Source organism: Leucoraja erinacea, chromosome 3 (genome assembly GCF_028641065.1).
Source record: "Leucoraja erinacea ecotype New England chromosome 3, Leri_hhj_1, whole genome shotgun sequence".
NCBI lineage: Eukaryota > Metazoa > Chordata > Chondrichthyes > Rajiformes > Rajidae > Leucoraja > Leucoraja erinaceus.
Genome location: NC_073379.1, coordinates 97,628,199 through 97,644,755, shown reverse-complemented (window position 1 = coordinate 97,644,755; position 16,557 = coordinate 97,628,199). Strand labels below are relative to the sequence as shown.

Below are 16,557 nucleotides of genomic sequence, written 5' to 3'. Positions count from 1 at the left end.
TCTCTCACTCCGCAACCTCTCGCAGCCTCAGGGTTTTATAAAGCAAAGGTATGTACCTTATTTTTACATTAAATGGGGCATGTATATAACCCTGTGTATAAAGTTTTCTATAGCGAGTAGTTCATTTTGTGCTCTTTATATCCCGCAGTATTTTTCTGGGCATTTGAGGGCACAAATCCAGCGCAATGTGAACATTCTAAACCAGCGCGTTCACAGGAACCCACTAGAAAGCCGATTTAAATTGACTTTAATTTACAGCAATTGAACACTAAATTCCTTCCATTTGGCCTATAAATTGATGTAAATGAGATTTAAAAATCATGTTTTATTGTGAATTATTTGTGAATATTATTTGGACACTTGGGCTATTTAAAAATGTTAATCATTTATTAAGAAATGGATAGATGTTTAGATCTAGTAAATTGAAGTTTGAAATTAGCTACAATTGGGTAACTAACTAATTATATGCTTTAATTTCAGGTCATCCAAGTTAGATTATTTTATATTTGTTTCAGAATGGTTCAATCTATGATAACTGAAAATATCATTCAGTTCTCTTAATTTTTAAGAAGGTTATGTGCTTTTGACTGTCCACGATCACAGCTTTTTTGTTATGTCCATAGAAAATCAATAGGGAACAAGATGCTAATTTCCGAGTATGAAAATGGCCATAACTTTTTTATTACTTGAGATATGAAAGTGAATTAGGTGTTTTTAAACTTATTGTTATGCTTTATCTGATGGGAAAATTGCAGACTTGATTTTTTAAATCTCAAAATTTTGTAACATTGCTACTTTATCTTGCACTGTGGACGGCTTGAGTGTATAAATGTACAGTGTTTTTTTTTACTGGATAGAATGCAAACAAAAGTGTTTTCACTGCACCTCGGTACACATGACAATAACAACCAAACAAACCATCTTCATTTCAAGCACTTGCTGCACCACATCCTGATTCTGTGTTGCTGAAACACTCACCCACACATTTCCCAACACGGACACATGATGGCCAGCTATACACCTAACACACCTCCCTCAAGCATTTGGAGATGAATAGCCTGAATGACCCGTAAAGCCATGACAACCGCATCCTTCACACAGACCACACAACATGCTCTGACGCACTCGCCCCTCTCCTGCAGAGTGATGCAAATCCAGATAGCAGTAGCCAGCTGGCAGAGGCAAGGCTGCCTATGTTCCCTAATATCCTCAGGAGTTAATCGTAGCCATTAAGAGAACAGCTGCTGAGCCTTTGGCCAGTATAGAATGAGTAAACTAAAAATAGTGACGTCGTCATACCTAACGCTCCTTGCCAAATCCCCTTTCCACATCTTTCCACCATTTGAGGATGATCTAAATACACGGGCTTAATTCCTCACCAACTTTACCTCACCTTCCCCTCACTGTAACGGGATTATTGTGCCCTTTGCTTTATATAGATAGCCAAGAGGTCCAAGTCGATTAAGTTAAACACCAAGAAGTCCCAGCCTGAAGAAGGGTCTCGACCCGAAACATCACCCAATCCTTCTCCCCAGAGATGCTGCCTGTCCCGCTGAGTTACTCCGGGGTTTTGTGTCTATCCCAGCAATGATACTCTGACAGCAACAGTGCCAGTCACCAGCTTAGTGAATGGCATTGTTTATAATCCAGAGCTGGCTGAGATGTGTGATCTGCAGGTTTTGAGACACCAGGTCTTGCTGGCATGCAGTCTCGGTACAATAAACCAGTAGCACACATTCCAAAACTCTGGAGGGGGAAACTGTGCATACGTTCTACCGCTAAGAGTTCAGATGGACAGGCTATAGAAGACCATAAACCATACGAGCAGAATTAAGCCATTCAGCCCATCAAGGCTACTCTGTCGTTCAATCATGGGTGATCTATTTTCCCTCTCAATCTCATTCTCCCGCCTTCCCCATGTAACCTTTCATGCCATTCTAAATCAAGAACCTATCAATCTCCGCCTTACAAATAACCAATGTCTTGGCCTCCACAGCCATGGAGATTCCACAGATTCAGCACCTTCTGGCTAAAGGAATTACTCCTCATGTCCATTTTCAAGATACGTCCTTTTATTCTGAGGATGTGCCATCTGGTTCTAGACTCTCCCATAACTGCAAACATCCCTTCGACATCCACTCTTCCATTAATGGAATATTTATTTATCATGAAGCCTGCCAGCAAGCCTGAGTTGATTGTCAAGATGCATGGAGGAGTCCATCTATCTATCTATAGATCTATCTATATAATATTAAAACTGTGTGTGTGTGTGTGTTTCTGCCTGACTTGTGGGTGCCAGCCTTTGATTCGCCAACACCAGACCCACAAACGCCCAGATTTTTTCCATTTCGGTAGAGATTTCACTTTTCATTCCAAGTATCCACTCCTGATTAAATTTCGTCGTGTTTATGTACACATTTTTAATAAAATCCTTCTCCCCCCCCCCTCCAACTCACTCATTTTGTCGCCTCTTGCTGGCCAGCGACCATAACGGCTGCTGGCGCCTGCATCTCGCCTCAAAGACGCCATTTAAAAGTGGGGGCTACGGGTAGGGAACGGCTGCGTTGGGGGAGCAGACTGAACTTGGTATAGTCATCAATAAAAACCCACATGATTCGGCACAGAGCTTGCTACCCATTCTCTTCAGCTTCAAGGCTAACAGCACATTGTGAGGCTGTGTCCTATGATCAATGTTACAACTTCTATTGCAACATGTTGCTACTGTTCAACATAATGGTGCAGCTAGTACAACTGTTCCTCTCTGTTCCATCGAGCAAAGATGTGGGGGCAGATAGGGTTAATTTTCCACCGTAAATTGCACTTAGTGTGGAGGGGAGTTGGTACAATCTGGGGAGAAGAAAATCGGATAAGGTAGGATTAGAGCAAATAGTTTCTTGATGGGTCAATGTTTCCTCCCTGTTTCTATCTGTAACCACATCGAGTGCCACAGTGGAGAATCAGGCTGCTGTTGTGCTAAAGGGCCTGTCCCACTTGGACGACCCTTTAGAAGACCCTAGACGAGTTGAAAAAAAAATGTCAAGGTCGAGTTGACTCGCCAAAGTAAAAGACATCCTACGACCTCCTACGACTATGTCTACGACCTCCTACGACCCCCCTTGACCTCAGTCTTCCACACCTAAGACCAACTACGACTAGCTACGAGTGGAAAATGATCACATGATAAAATGATGTCATGTTTGCATTTTTCTTTCTCGGGCCAGTTACCAACCTATGACTACCTACAACTATCTATGACTACCTACAACTGCTATCACGACCTACCTACGAGTAAAAAGTATCAATTTTTTCCATGCCGACCTTTTTTTTTTTTACTCGTGGGCATTTTTTATCAGGCTGGAAACAACGCCGCGACCTACTTGAGGCCACGAGTACACGGAGATCACTCACGAGGATGAGGAAGAGTTACTAAGACCTCCTACGACCTCGTGTGAGTCAAGGGCAAACTCGGCAGAGGTCGCGAATTAGTCGTGAAAGTGGGACAGGGGCTTTAGTTGTGGCAAGTTGCTAGTTGTTGTTGTTGCGCTAGGTCAGATCATGGGTTGCAGTACACAAACATGATTGGAAGGTCCAGCAGTCTCTAGACTAGACCATTGTCACCCACGCTGACACAGATCTAGGCAGAGAGATTCTCAAGATTAACCTTGCAGCCCATCTGTAGACATTTCAACTTAGAGCCAGCAGCCTTTCACATCCACCTTGCAGTCTCTGGAATAGTACTGCACATGAGCATTAGGGCTAGCGAAAGAACATAGATGGTAGATATATAGGAAGTGCCAAGGGTGTCTGGGTCTCACTGATTTGTGCGAATTTGAGTGGTACAGTGACGCAGCGGTAGAATTGCTGCCTCACAACGCCAGAGACCCGGGTTCTATCCTCACTACGGGTGCTGTCTGTATGAAGTTTATATGTTCTCCCAGTGACCTGCGTGGGTTTTCCCCGGGTGCCCCAGTTTCCTCCCACACTCCAAAAGACATGCAGGTTTATTGGTTAATTAGCTTGGTAAACTTGTAAATTGTCCCTAGTGTGTGGGATAGTGCTAGAGTAGAGGGTCATCACAGACTCGGTGGGCCGAAGGGTTTCTTTTCACGCTGTATCTCTAAAGTTTAAAGTCTAAAAGTACTATGCTGGGATTTAGTGAAGTAACATATTGTATCCACTTTACAATGGTTTCTATTTTTGTATTGCAGCCATTGTGACGATTGTCTAAAAAGGAGATGGTCAGATGTGGGAACGTTCGGGGATGGGAAGTTAGAGTTGTGGTCACTCTCAAAGTGGGGTAAGTTCCTCTTGGAGAGAGGGTCTGCTCTCCCCTCTTTTGTTCCTCTTGTTTCTGATCCTCAACTGCCCACTGACATCTGATAACAAGATCTGATCTTGAGCTGTGTAGCCCAAAGCAGACCAACACAAAACTCCAAACAAACACAGAAACGCTGGAAGCACTAATCCCTGTTAGAGATACATTTGTGAAGACCAATGTCTGACCTGAAATGTTAACTGATTTCTCTTCCATCAGAGACCAGTTAAGTGCATGAGTTCTTTCACCATTTCGGTTTCGTTTCGTTTTCCAGCATGTGGATTTTTATTTGTATCTGAGCACAAACTGTACAGCTGTGGTGCAGGACTGTTTCAGGATAGCCCAGACATCAGAAGAGCTGGTTCAGCATGTAACTGATCTGCACTATCAGATATCAAGGCTTTCACAGCACACTGTACGCATGCTGGGATGCACGCATGGTCTACGCAACCAGCCAGCTCGTCAGGCCTGGCTCTTGCTACCTAGTAAATATGTTTGGTATTGCTGAGGTGACTCCAAAGCAGCCAGCACCGTGGATAATGGACTGATGCAGAGCGAGGGCATAATGACTGCAGTTAGCATACCAGACACTAGCAGCCTAATGATGACAGCATGCTTGCTGGGCATGAAGAAGTAGAATACATTGTAACCCCAACCTAGGAACATTGGCATCCAACCTCCACCCCCCCCCCCCCCCCCTTGCAAAGCTATGTGAATGGGGTGGATTGCATTGTGCATTTGTAAAGTGTGCAGTTCTCAGGAAGCCACACGCTCTCTCCACCTCCTGCTTTCTTGCAAGATGGAATGAAGTTCTCCTTGAATGACGAACCTCCATAAAGTCCTGCATGCAATAGGATCTAAGATTAGCCCTAAGATCTAAAATTTAGATCTTAGGGCTAAAGGAATTAAGGGATATGGGGAAAAAGCAGGAACGGGGTACTGATTTTAGATGATCATCCATGATCACATTGAATGGCGGTGCTGGCTCAAAGGGTCGAATGGCCTACTCCTGCACCCATTTTTCTATGTTTCTATAAATGGAATTAAGTATTTGTCAACTCGGTAAGTTGCAACAAATACCTCCAGCTTCAGCCCTGTTCAACCTTATTCAGACCGTCCATGTCATTTTTTTTGCGATGAGATGACTGAATAGCTAACCACACATCTAACTCCCTCTTCACCATCCTCCTCCCACATGTTCCAGCAACCTCTCCTGCTCTGTGTGCCCGCTATTTTTTCCCTGAGAGATGCTGTGTTTCAATGGGGGAAATGCCGATTAATGCACCAATAACTGTGAACAACTGGTTATCCAGGTTCTTTTAAGTCAGTAATAAGCCCTTCAGCACTCACCACGCCACTCCCAGTGGACGTTTAAAGCTCTGTACAACAATGGAATGTACTAAATGTTTGTAAAATCAGGGCAAAGGCCGGAAGAAATCAAGCTGCAGCAATCCACTTGGATGGATTCTTTAAATAGCCTTAGTGCAGGACGTTGTGATTCCTGCTGCTTACGTATGTCCAGTGCCTTAACTTTAAGGGAGAGTTTTAACTGGGGTATTACGTGCCAAAATAGCAATGCTGGTGTTAAAGCAGCAATGTACTCAGACTGATATCATTCACTGCCTGCTCTATGTACTTACAGTAGTTGTTAAATGCAGGCATACTGACACTTTCTTCTTCTTCTTCTTCTTCTTCTTCTTGCGTATGGCGTGCACAGCCTAAAGTTGTAGGACAACTTGGTCTATTTTTTTTAAATTAATATTTTTATTTTTTTTTTTTTTTATTAATATTTTTATTTATAAAATACATTTATTGTATATGTTACATTTTAATTTTGACAAAAATGAAATAGAAAAAGAGAGAAAGAGCAAGAAAGAAAGAAAGTGAAAGAGATAGTGAATGTGTAAAAATAGAACTCCTAAACTACCAAAGAGTGTAGTCACAGAGTGAGTAAGTAGAAAATTAAAAAAAAAAAAGAAAAATAAGTTTTAATAAAAAGGACCAAATCGTGTTGATACACCTGCTTCATTTCTCACCACACCCCTACCCTGTCCATAAATCGGTTTCATTCCAAAGTTGTGTTGCACCATATTATCCTTGTAATTAATCGAAGAAAGGAGACCATATCTTTGAAAATTGCTCTGATTTTCCTGCTAAGACGAGTCTCATATCTTCCAGATGTAGCGTCTCAGACATGCTTGTGATCCACATTTTAAGAGTTGGGGTAGATGCATTTTTCCAAAATTTAAGTATGTTTTTTCGCCATTATCAGGCAATAATTAAGGACACGTCTTTGAAACATTGATAGCTCAGAGCAGGCTCCTGCTATTCCGAAAATAATCAATTCTGTGTGGGGGTCCAGTTTTGTTTTTAATAATTTTGAGAAAATTTCAAAGATTCCTTTCCAAAATGTAAGGAGTTTAATGCAAGAGGCAAAGCAGTGTATTATAGTTGCTTCTTGAGAGAGACATTTGTCGCAGGAGATACATTTGTTCTATTTGATCTTACTTGATTATGCACGCCAGGTTGATTGCATTAATCGAAACAGGGCAGACCACGTGAAGGCTGCAATCTCCCACCACGCTGACACTTTCATTACATATAAGATAATACTTGACACCATGTAGACTTCAGCCACTTGGGTCCCTGCCAACTCCCAAGGGAGCAATGTCATTATTCCCATTGCCTCTCTCGGTTTTTTCTTGTCTTCTCCCTCTCTCATACATGACAAATCAGCTCTCATCCATTCCTCTTGCATTAAGCACTCTATCGCTGCCCCCATTGCACAGGTTGTGCTTTCAGCCAGCAATGAAAATGTGCTACCTGTGATTGTGGGTGACACAGTGGCGCAGTGGTAGAGTTCTTGCCCTACAGTGCTTGCAGCACCAAAGATTCAGGTTCGATCCTGACTACGACTGCTGTCTGTATGGAGTTTGTACCTTCTCCCCATCACCTGCTTGGGCTTTCTTTGATATCTTTGGTTTCCTTCCACACTCAAAAACTGTACAGGTTTGTAGGTTAATTGGCTTGGTATAAGTGTAAATTGTCCCTCATGTGTGTAGGATAGTGTGCGGGGATTGCTGGTCGGTACGGACTCGGTGGGCAGAAGGGCCCGTTTCCCCGCGGTATCTCTAAACTAAACTAACCCACACTAGGAACTAATCTACAACATCTAATTAACCTACCAAGGTGTCTTTGCGATATGGGAGGAAACCAGAGTACAGAAAGAACCCCACGTGACCGTGGAGAGAGTGGAGGTTTAGCATAACCCTATTCATACCAAATCCAATTTGAAGCATAAATGTTGCATTCAAGTGTAAGTCAAAAGACTCGCTACAGTATGCAATCTGGTGCATACTGTAGCTCCCTTCTCCATTTTCTCCCGCACCCTCCCCCCTCGGTCGCTACACTCCCTCGCAATTTCTCACTCTCAGCTCTCACCAATGTTGGCAGCCCTGCAATCACTAGCATCAATCCTTGCTACCCTTCCACCAAACCTGGTCATGAATCAAAATCACAGGTAGTACATTTTCATTGCTGGCTGAAAGTATAACTGTTCAATGGGTGGCATGGTGGTGTCGCAGTTGAGTTACTGTCTTACCGTGCTTACAGCACTAAAGACCCAGGTTCGATCCTGGCTACAGGTGCTTGTATGTATGGAGTTTGTACGTTCTCCCTGTGACCTGCGTGGGTTTTCTCTGAGAACTGAGTCGTACAGGTTTGTAGGTTATTTGGCATAAATGTGAAAATTGTTCCAAGTGGAGGATAGTGTGGGAATTGCTAGTCAATATGAATTGGGTGGGCCGAAGGGCCTGTTTTCGCACTGTATCTCTAAAATAAAATAAACTAAAGCTAAATTACACACGTCTTTGGTGTTAAACACAATCAAAGCTTGCCATGGATACTCGCAATCAAAAGGCTCATCGGTTCCTTACAGGGCTGCAATAGAATATCAAGGCATAAAAATAAAAAAAATACACTGGCAATTGACATGGAGATCAAGACATGTTCGAATTAGGTTAAAATAAAACTGTATATTTCTTCTGCTTACCAGTTTCAGTTGTTTAGAAACATAGAAATTAGGTGCAGGAGTAGGCCATTCGGCCCTTCGAGCCTGCACCGCCATTCAATATGATCATGGCTGATCATCCAACTCAGTATCCCGTACCTGCCTTCTCTCCATACCCCCTGATCCCTTTAGCCACAAGGGCCACATCTAACTCCCTCTTAAATATAGGCAATGAACTGGCCTCAACTACCTTCTGAGGCAGAGAATTCCACAGATTCACCACTCTCTGTGTGAAAAATGTTTTTCTCATCTCGGTCCTAAAAGACTTCCCCCTTAACCTTAAACTGTGACCCCTTGTTCTGGACTTTCCCAACATCGGGAACAACCTTCCTGCATCTAGCCTGTCCAACGCCTTAAGAATTTTATAAGTTTCTATAAGATCCCCCCTCAATCTTCTAAATTCTAGTGAGTACAAGCCGAGTCTATCCAGTCTTTCTTCATATGAAAGTCCTGACATCCCAGGAATCAGTCTGGTGAACCTTCTCTGTACTCCCTCTATGGCAAGAATGTCTTTCCTCAGATTAGGAGACCAAAACTGTACGCATACTCCAGGTGTGGTCTCACCAAGACCCTGTACAACTGCGGTAGAACCTCCCTGCTCCTATACTCAAATCCTTTTGCTATGAATGCGAACATACAATTCGTTTTCTTCACTGCCTGATGCACCTTTGATGCGATTTTTAATTTTTTTTTTTAATTGCTCAAAAACGTTTATTATTGAATTCACCCAGTTTTGGCAACTGTCATCTCCCTGACACCAAGCTGAAAGCATTTGAATAGGAAAGGACTCTCAGATATCACAGTTCATATGCATGCAAACAGATAGAACAAAATAAAATAGAGTGGAAGAGAAGGAAATGTGCTTTGCACAGAATTAAAACAGGGTAGGAACTGTGATCCATCCAGACCCGTTACAACTTCTCCATGATTTCATCATAAATAACTATCTAAAAAGCAGATAAAGTAGTAATAGACTGAAAGGGAAATTTTCATCTTCGCCACAAACTATCAATTATAGGTCTGTGATGCTCCCTTTGATTATGCATACACTGCCATGCCATGCATACACTCCCATGCATACACTCCCATGCATACACTCCCATGCCATGCACACACTGCCATGCACACACTCCCATGCACACACCCCCATGCACACACCCCCATGCACACACCCCCATGCACACACCCCCATGCACACACCCCCATGCACACACCCCCATGCACACACCCCCATGCACACACCCCCATGCACACACCCCCATGCACACACCCCCCATGCACACACCCCCATGCACACACCCCCATGCACACACCATGCACACACTCCCATGCACACACTGCCATGCACACACTGCCATGCACTGGTGTCCTCGTGAAGATGTATCATTTTCAGACTCTTAAATTGAGGTTGTTTAAAACTGTGCAGACTAATCAACTGTAGATTAAAAGCAAAGTGAAATAAAATCAAATTGCACAGCTATCTGGAAATCCCAACTGGTGGACAAAGAGGTTTCATTTTCCCCATTTTCTCGAGGGAGAGAGAAAATTAAACGTTCAAAGCCTAAAAAAATTGACAGGAATTTTGATCATGCTAGTCCCAGTTGGGTGGGTCTGTCAAAACAAAGGACAATAAAACAGGAATGAAAGATGATGCAAGTGCTAATCAAAGAAAGAGCAGTAAGGTTATTTTGTTTTATCTGAACATGCTGCAAATGAGATAAGCAGGTTCCAGAGCATTAGCACTACATGTATTAAGAAGATAGCCAGCTAAAATATCTTTGGAAAAATGAGGAAGTGAAAAGTGAAAGTGAGAAATGAGAAGGAAATGTTGCGAATTATGGAACGTGGGACAAATGAAGGAATGTAAAGTACAGGTGCACAACCTTTTATCCGACGATCCAAATAACGAAAACCTCCGAATAGCGACATTTTTTCGGTCCTTGAGGAAAGGTCCTTGAAAACGTTCACCGAGGGCGGCCCGCAGAGGTGACAGCGGAACCTCCGGTCGGTCCTCGAAGAAAGGGGAACTAAATCCCCATTCATAAATGAGAAGGTGAGGGTATATTGCGCAGGAGGGTTAATAATTGACAATACGCTGCTGCCTGTCCACTGAGTTAAAAAGTTCCCACGGTAGACACGATACACAGTGTATCGTGAGTCTTGCATGGGAACTTTATAACTCAGCGGGCAGGCGGCAGCAGATTGTCGCTCCCTTCAGTTTCACCCCACCTACACCCCTCTGCTTCCCGGTCATGTGTGTGACCCCTTCCCTCCCCTCTCCAGCTCTCCGCTCATTGCACCGGCGCGGGGGCTTTGCACTGTCTTCACGTCGGCAATGCCAGCATACTGTGCCAGTCACCGGAGACGTCAGGACCAACGGGACACCGACCCCCAGGCCCACTGCAAGCACGGAGATCCCAGAGACCCACAGCCAGCAGCAGCCCAGCCCAGCCCCGCTCCAACTACAGAGGAACCTGGGTTGCAGATGACGGGGCGCAGCTCGGGGCGTCGTAGGGGCCCATCGGGGAGCGGGTTCCTGTTGGTCCTGACGTCTCCGACCACCTGCTGAAAAAACTACATTGAAGACTCAAACTCGCGACCAAGTAACTGCCAGGATCGAGGCACAAACTCGTGACCTAGCTCGGGGGATTCAAGAATCCCTGAGCTAGGCCGCCTAAGGGCATGTAGCCCCGCTAGGGTGACATGAGTGCGCGAGGTGATTCAATGCTGCGGTCACATTTACAAATTCAGGAATTCATTCAACACACTGCATTTCATACAGACATTTATTCTGCAAGAAAAAACGACATTGAAGTCTCAAACTCGCGACCGAGTAATTGCCGGGATCAAGGCGCAAACTCGCGACCTTGCGGATATGAGCCGAGCACTCTACCACTGAGCCAGCCATTAAAATCTACGCTAAAAAATTTCCATTCCGAAGGCCGACAAATTCTGAATTACGAAAAGTGTCTGGTCCCAAGGCTGTCGGATAAAAGGTTGTGCACTTGTACAAAATAGAAACAGATAATTACCGGTAAAACTGCAACATACAAACATAGAAAATAGGTGCAGGAGGAGGACCTTCGAGCCAGCACCACCATTTATTGTGCTCATGGCTGATCGTCCCTAATCAATAACTCGTGCCTGCCTTCTCCCCATATCCCTTGACTCCACCAGCCCCTAGAGCTCTATCTAACTCTCTCTTAAATCCATCCAGTGATTTGGCCTCCACTGCCCTCTGTGGCAGGCAATTCCACAAATTCACAACTCTCTGGGTGAAAAAGTTTTTTTCTCACCTCAGTCTTAAATTGCCCTTTATTCTAAGACTGTGGCTCCTGGTGCTGGACTCGCCCAACATTGGGAACAATTTTCCACATGCCACATGCTTTTAACCAGGGAGATTGAATGACTATTTAAATCTAACCAGGTACAGAAGAAGGCACAAAGGGTGGTGGAGGAAGAGATGGTTTAGTAAAGTGCAAAATTAAAAAAGGGAAATTCTAACATTTTATTACTTGTTGATACAAATGAGTCTATAGACCTTCCATTTCTAGGCCATTTGCTTGATGTTGCAGGAACATAAATCTCCTCTGTGAAAGGCTCTCCTAAATTTAAGCCCTCACTTTCACTTGCGAGTTAAATTGGTAAATAATACAAACACTGCAATGTGTTTAAAACCAAGTGGAGGGAGAGGACAGGATACAGTTTCAAACACCCTGTAATTGGCAGCTCACACCGTCCACCTTGGTTGTTACAAATAGCTGCATTATCTACACTTTAATTTGTGTGTCCAAGTTAAACATTTAGCAAGATCTCACTGTTTCAAATTAATCAAGGGTTTCAGGGAACAGCCATGAATGTGGAGCTGAAGCCAAGATCAGATAAGCCACATTTGAACCAAGTTTGAACCCATTGCTCAATTATACTGTTTAAGAAGGAACTGCAAATGCTGGAAAATTGAAGGTACACAAAAATGCTGGAGAAGGGTTTCGGCCCGAAACGTTGCCTATCTCCATAACGTTGCCTATCTCCAAACGTTACCTTCACTCCATAGATGCTGCTGCAACCGCTGAGTTTTTTCCGGCATTTTTGCGTACGCTCAATTATAGTGAAGAGGTAGGACTGGCTGGTATATTTTTAGGTTCAAATATGAATTGGGTTAAGTTGGAAGTGATGTTAAATTAAAAAAGACAAATCTGGAACCAACTCATGTTAAGTAACTGATCACTCTCAGAAGATTGGTTACTCATTCAAACATAGAAACATAGAAATTAGGTGCAGGAGTAGGCCATTCGGCCCTTCGAGCCTGCACCGCCATTCAATATGATCATGGCTGATCATCCAACTCAGTATCCCGTACCTGCCTTCTCTCCATACCCCCTGATCCCCTTAGCCACAAGGGCCACATCTAACTCCCTCTTAAATATAGCCAATGAACTGGCCTCAACTACCCTCTGTGGCAGAGAGTTCCAGAGATTCACCACTCTCTGTGTGAAAAAAAGTTCTTCTCACCTCGGTTTTAAAGTATTTCCCCCTTATCCTTAAGCTGTGACCCCTTGTCCTGGACTTCCCTAACATCGGGAACAATCTTCCTGCAATTATTTTCCTACATATTAATAAAGACCCAGCCTCTGGGCCTTTTATCTCTCTGACAACTCTAACGTTGGTTAGCCAGGTTTGGTTTCGTTTAGAGATACAGCACAGAAACAGGCCACTCGGCCCACCAAGTCTGTGCCGATCCCCGCACACTAACACTATCCTACACACACTTGGAACATTAGCCACTGGGAAGAAGGATCTCCTGTGGCGTTTTGTCCTGCATCTTGATGGAACCAATCTGTTGCTGAAGGTACTCCTCAGGTTGACCAGTGTGTCATGGAAGGTGTGAGCAGTATCGTCCAGAGAATCATATGATAACTATCATAAATAATGTGTAGGAAGGAACTGCAGATGTCAATTTACTTCGATGATAGATGCAAAATGCTGGGATAGCACAGCGGGTCAGGCAGCATCTCTGAAGAAAGGGAATAGATGACATTTTGGGTCAAAACCCTTCTTCAGACTGAAGTCTGGAGTCTGAAGAAGGTCACGACTTGAAACATCACCAATTCCTTCATCATAGAGAATGACTGTTTGTATTTTGAGTGGACAAGTAATTATTTTCTCCGTGTTATTTATATCCAACAAAACAGATGAATTCACGGCATTTCTACATAACCTAGCCACAAATATTGCGCAATGTCTACTTGCTGATCTTGGGCGGGGAATTGAGACAAATAAACTTATTTACTTATTGTTTGTGTAATGAATCCCACACATTTAAAAAAAATAGGAATTCACAGACATTACTTGAATTCTATAGTTTCTATTCACTGGCCTCCACCCTCCACCCATTCTGCTGCTTCAGGCATTTCATAAGATGTAGGCAGCATCTTTATCAGATTGCACACCACACCACGTGAACTGATGTTGGTTTATGAAGCCTTACACTGTAAATTGTTATGTCTATTATAAACTGCTGAATCAGCAACGTTGGAAAGAATGCAGCATTCAGAGGCAATTGTTTGCCTCAATAATCAGAAACTTTTGCCAAAGCTTTACAGAAGGAAGATGAGAAAATAATAAGAGGTAATATATACCACCTGGTCCCAGAGTGTTATTAATACTGCTATCTGAAGGGGGAGGAGGAGTAGCCAGAGGACAATGGAACCAACCACAACGCAGAGAAAGGAACACGTTACTGCGGAGTGAATATAAGAGGTTTGGAAAGAGGTTAAAAAATGACCTTATGTGTAGTAATCTCTGGATTACTCCCACTGCTGCAAGTTAATGAGAGCAGAAATAGGACAGGCCAAATGAATGTGTGGTTGAGGATCTAATGCAGGGTGTATGGATTCAAGTTCTTGGATTATTCTGGAGCAGGGCTCTAAACTTAAAGGGAGACCACATCCTGGGAAGGTGATTTGCCAATTTTACTCGGGAAGGTTTAAACCAGATTGGCATGTAATAACTAGAAACTGTAAAGAGGCAGATGAGAGGTTGGGGGAAAATACTGTTGCCAAAGCGAGCAAGGGAAGGGCAGTGGAGGCTGTCTGTGTGGACTTCTGGAAGGCCTTTGACAAATCCTGTGAGATAGGTTAGTGTGAAATGTTGGATCTCGTGGGATCCAGGAAGAGTAGGCTAATTGGATACTAATTGGATGAGAATGTACAAGGCATGGTCAGGAAGTTGGAAGATTACATTAAAATAGGAGGTATCATAGACAATCATTAATGGCATAGGTAGGATGAATGCACAGGGCCTTAAGGAGAGTCATAGATTTAAGGAGAGTCATAGATTGAAACAGTGTGGAAATAGGCCCTTCGGCCCAATTTACCCACAACGACCAACATGTCCCAGCTATACTAGTCCCACCTGCCAGCATCTGGTCCATATCCTTCCAAACCCGTCCTATCCATGTACCCTCAGATTCTTATTAAATCTTTTCCTCGTCAACTTAAAAGACGAAAGGGAAAAAGTGGATGGACGAGTTGGCCGAAGAGCCTGTTTTGTGTTGTATTACTATGAATTTGCAATTCTATGGGTAATTTTGCACCTGGGAATGGAACTACAAAGTCTGCAGAGTACGTAAAATTCTCCCATCTATTTTGAACGTTTTGTCTACCAACCATACAGCTTGCTTTCACACATTGCCAGTCAGGGTATAAGGAACAGCATGGTGAGAGTGGAATACTAAAGGGGGGGGGGGGGGGGGGGGGGGGGGGGGGGGGGGGGGGGGGGGGGAGAAATCAACCCTGCAAGGTGGGAAAGCAATGGAGAGACTAGCACAACTCTTTTCAAACTTGGTCCAATATATTTTTTAATATGCACATTTCACTCAATCAGACTGTTAATGGGCACTGCCAATTTTACAGCTGTTTGCATAGGAGGGATCTGATAAGATTCTGTAAGCAGACACTCCCATGTATTAATCTTCTGTTAACATTTGTTTGTTGATTTTTCCTTCAGATACTGACCCATTATGGTAGATCTAGATTACCAGCCTTCACTGGACTACATTCCCTTGGATGTAGTCAATACTTTGATAGTTTCAGCCTCGTCACTGAAACTATCAGTGATACTTTGATAGTTTCAGGGTCATCGTTTTATCATGTGATCATTTTTCACTCATAGCTAGTCGTAGTTGGTCTTTGGTGTGGAAGACTGAGGTCGAGGGGGGTCGTAGGAGTTTGTAGACATAGTCGGAGGAGGTCTTTTACTTTGATGCGTCAAGACGACCTTGACATTTTTTTCAACTCGTCTGAGGTCTTCGAAACTCGTGGATTGGGTCGTCCAAGTGGGACAGGCCCTTAACTGGTCTATAATTCCCCACTTTCTCTCTCGCCCCTTTCTTGAAAAGTAGGATAACATTAGCTACCCTCCAAACCACAGGGACCAATTCTGAAACTATAAACTATTCAAAAATGATCTCCAATGCGTCCACGATTTCTAGAGCCACCTCCGTGAGTACCCCGGGATGCAGACCATCAGGCTCTGGGGATTTATCAGCCTGTCCCATCATTCTACCCAATACTATTTCTCGCCTAATGCAAATTTCTTTCAGTTCCTCTTTCTCCCGAGATCCTCTGTCCTCGAGTACATCCTTAGTGAAGACAGAACCAAAGTACTGTTGTCCTTTGAAAATGTCTGAATCCTCTGGCTTCCCCCTGCTCTTTGCTGTGTTATACACCTTTTCTTTTAGTTTTATTCCATCCCTAACTTCCCATGTCAGCCACGGTTGCCTCCTACTCCCCTTAAAATCTTTCTTCCTCTTTGGAATTAAATGATTCGGGATTATGCCCAGAAATTCCTGCCATTGCTATTCCACCGTCATTCCTGCTAGGATCCTTTTCCAGACTCTGTAAAGTCAGAGGAAAGCACTTCTTAATGCCAGTCACAATGCATCTTGGATGCTCTCCTGCCCAATGTGGGAAAAATCACTGTCAGGTCAGCACTCGGAGTTGATGTGCTCCCTGGGTAGAAGAATAAAGAGAGATTCCATTTATGGCCTCCGGCCTTGATGCTGGCCTGAAGACCCATCCTCCACCGTCGCATCCACTTCAGTCCTTCAGAAGCGATTGTGCCTCTTGTACCTTGGCACCCAACCAGCCGTCTACTTCCCAAATCCATGTTC

The 16,557-nt window shown here is 43.7% G+C and overlaps 1 protein-coding gene across 1 annotated transcript in view; it reads right to left on the bottom strand.

Annotated features, from left to right (window-relative positions):
- The window catches only part of LOC129695863 (solute carrier organic anion transporter family member 3A1-like), a 302,938-nt gene that overhangs the window by 246,025 nt on the left and 40,356 nt on the right, over positions 1–16,557 (bottom strand). The gene's annotated exons all lie outside the window — the stretch shown is intronic.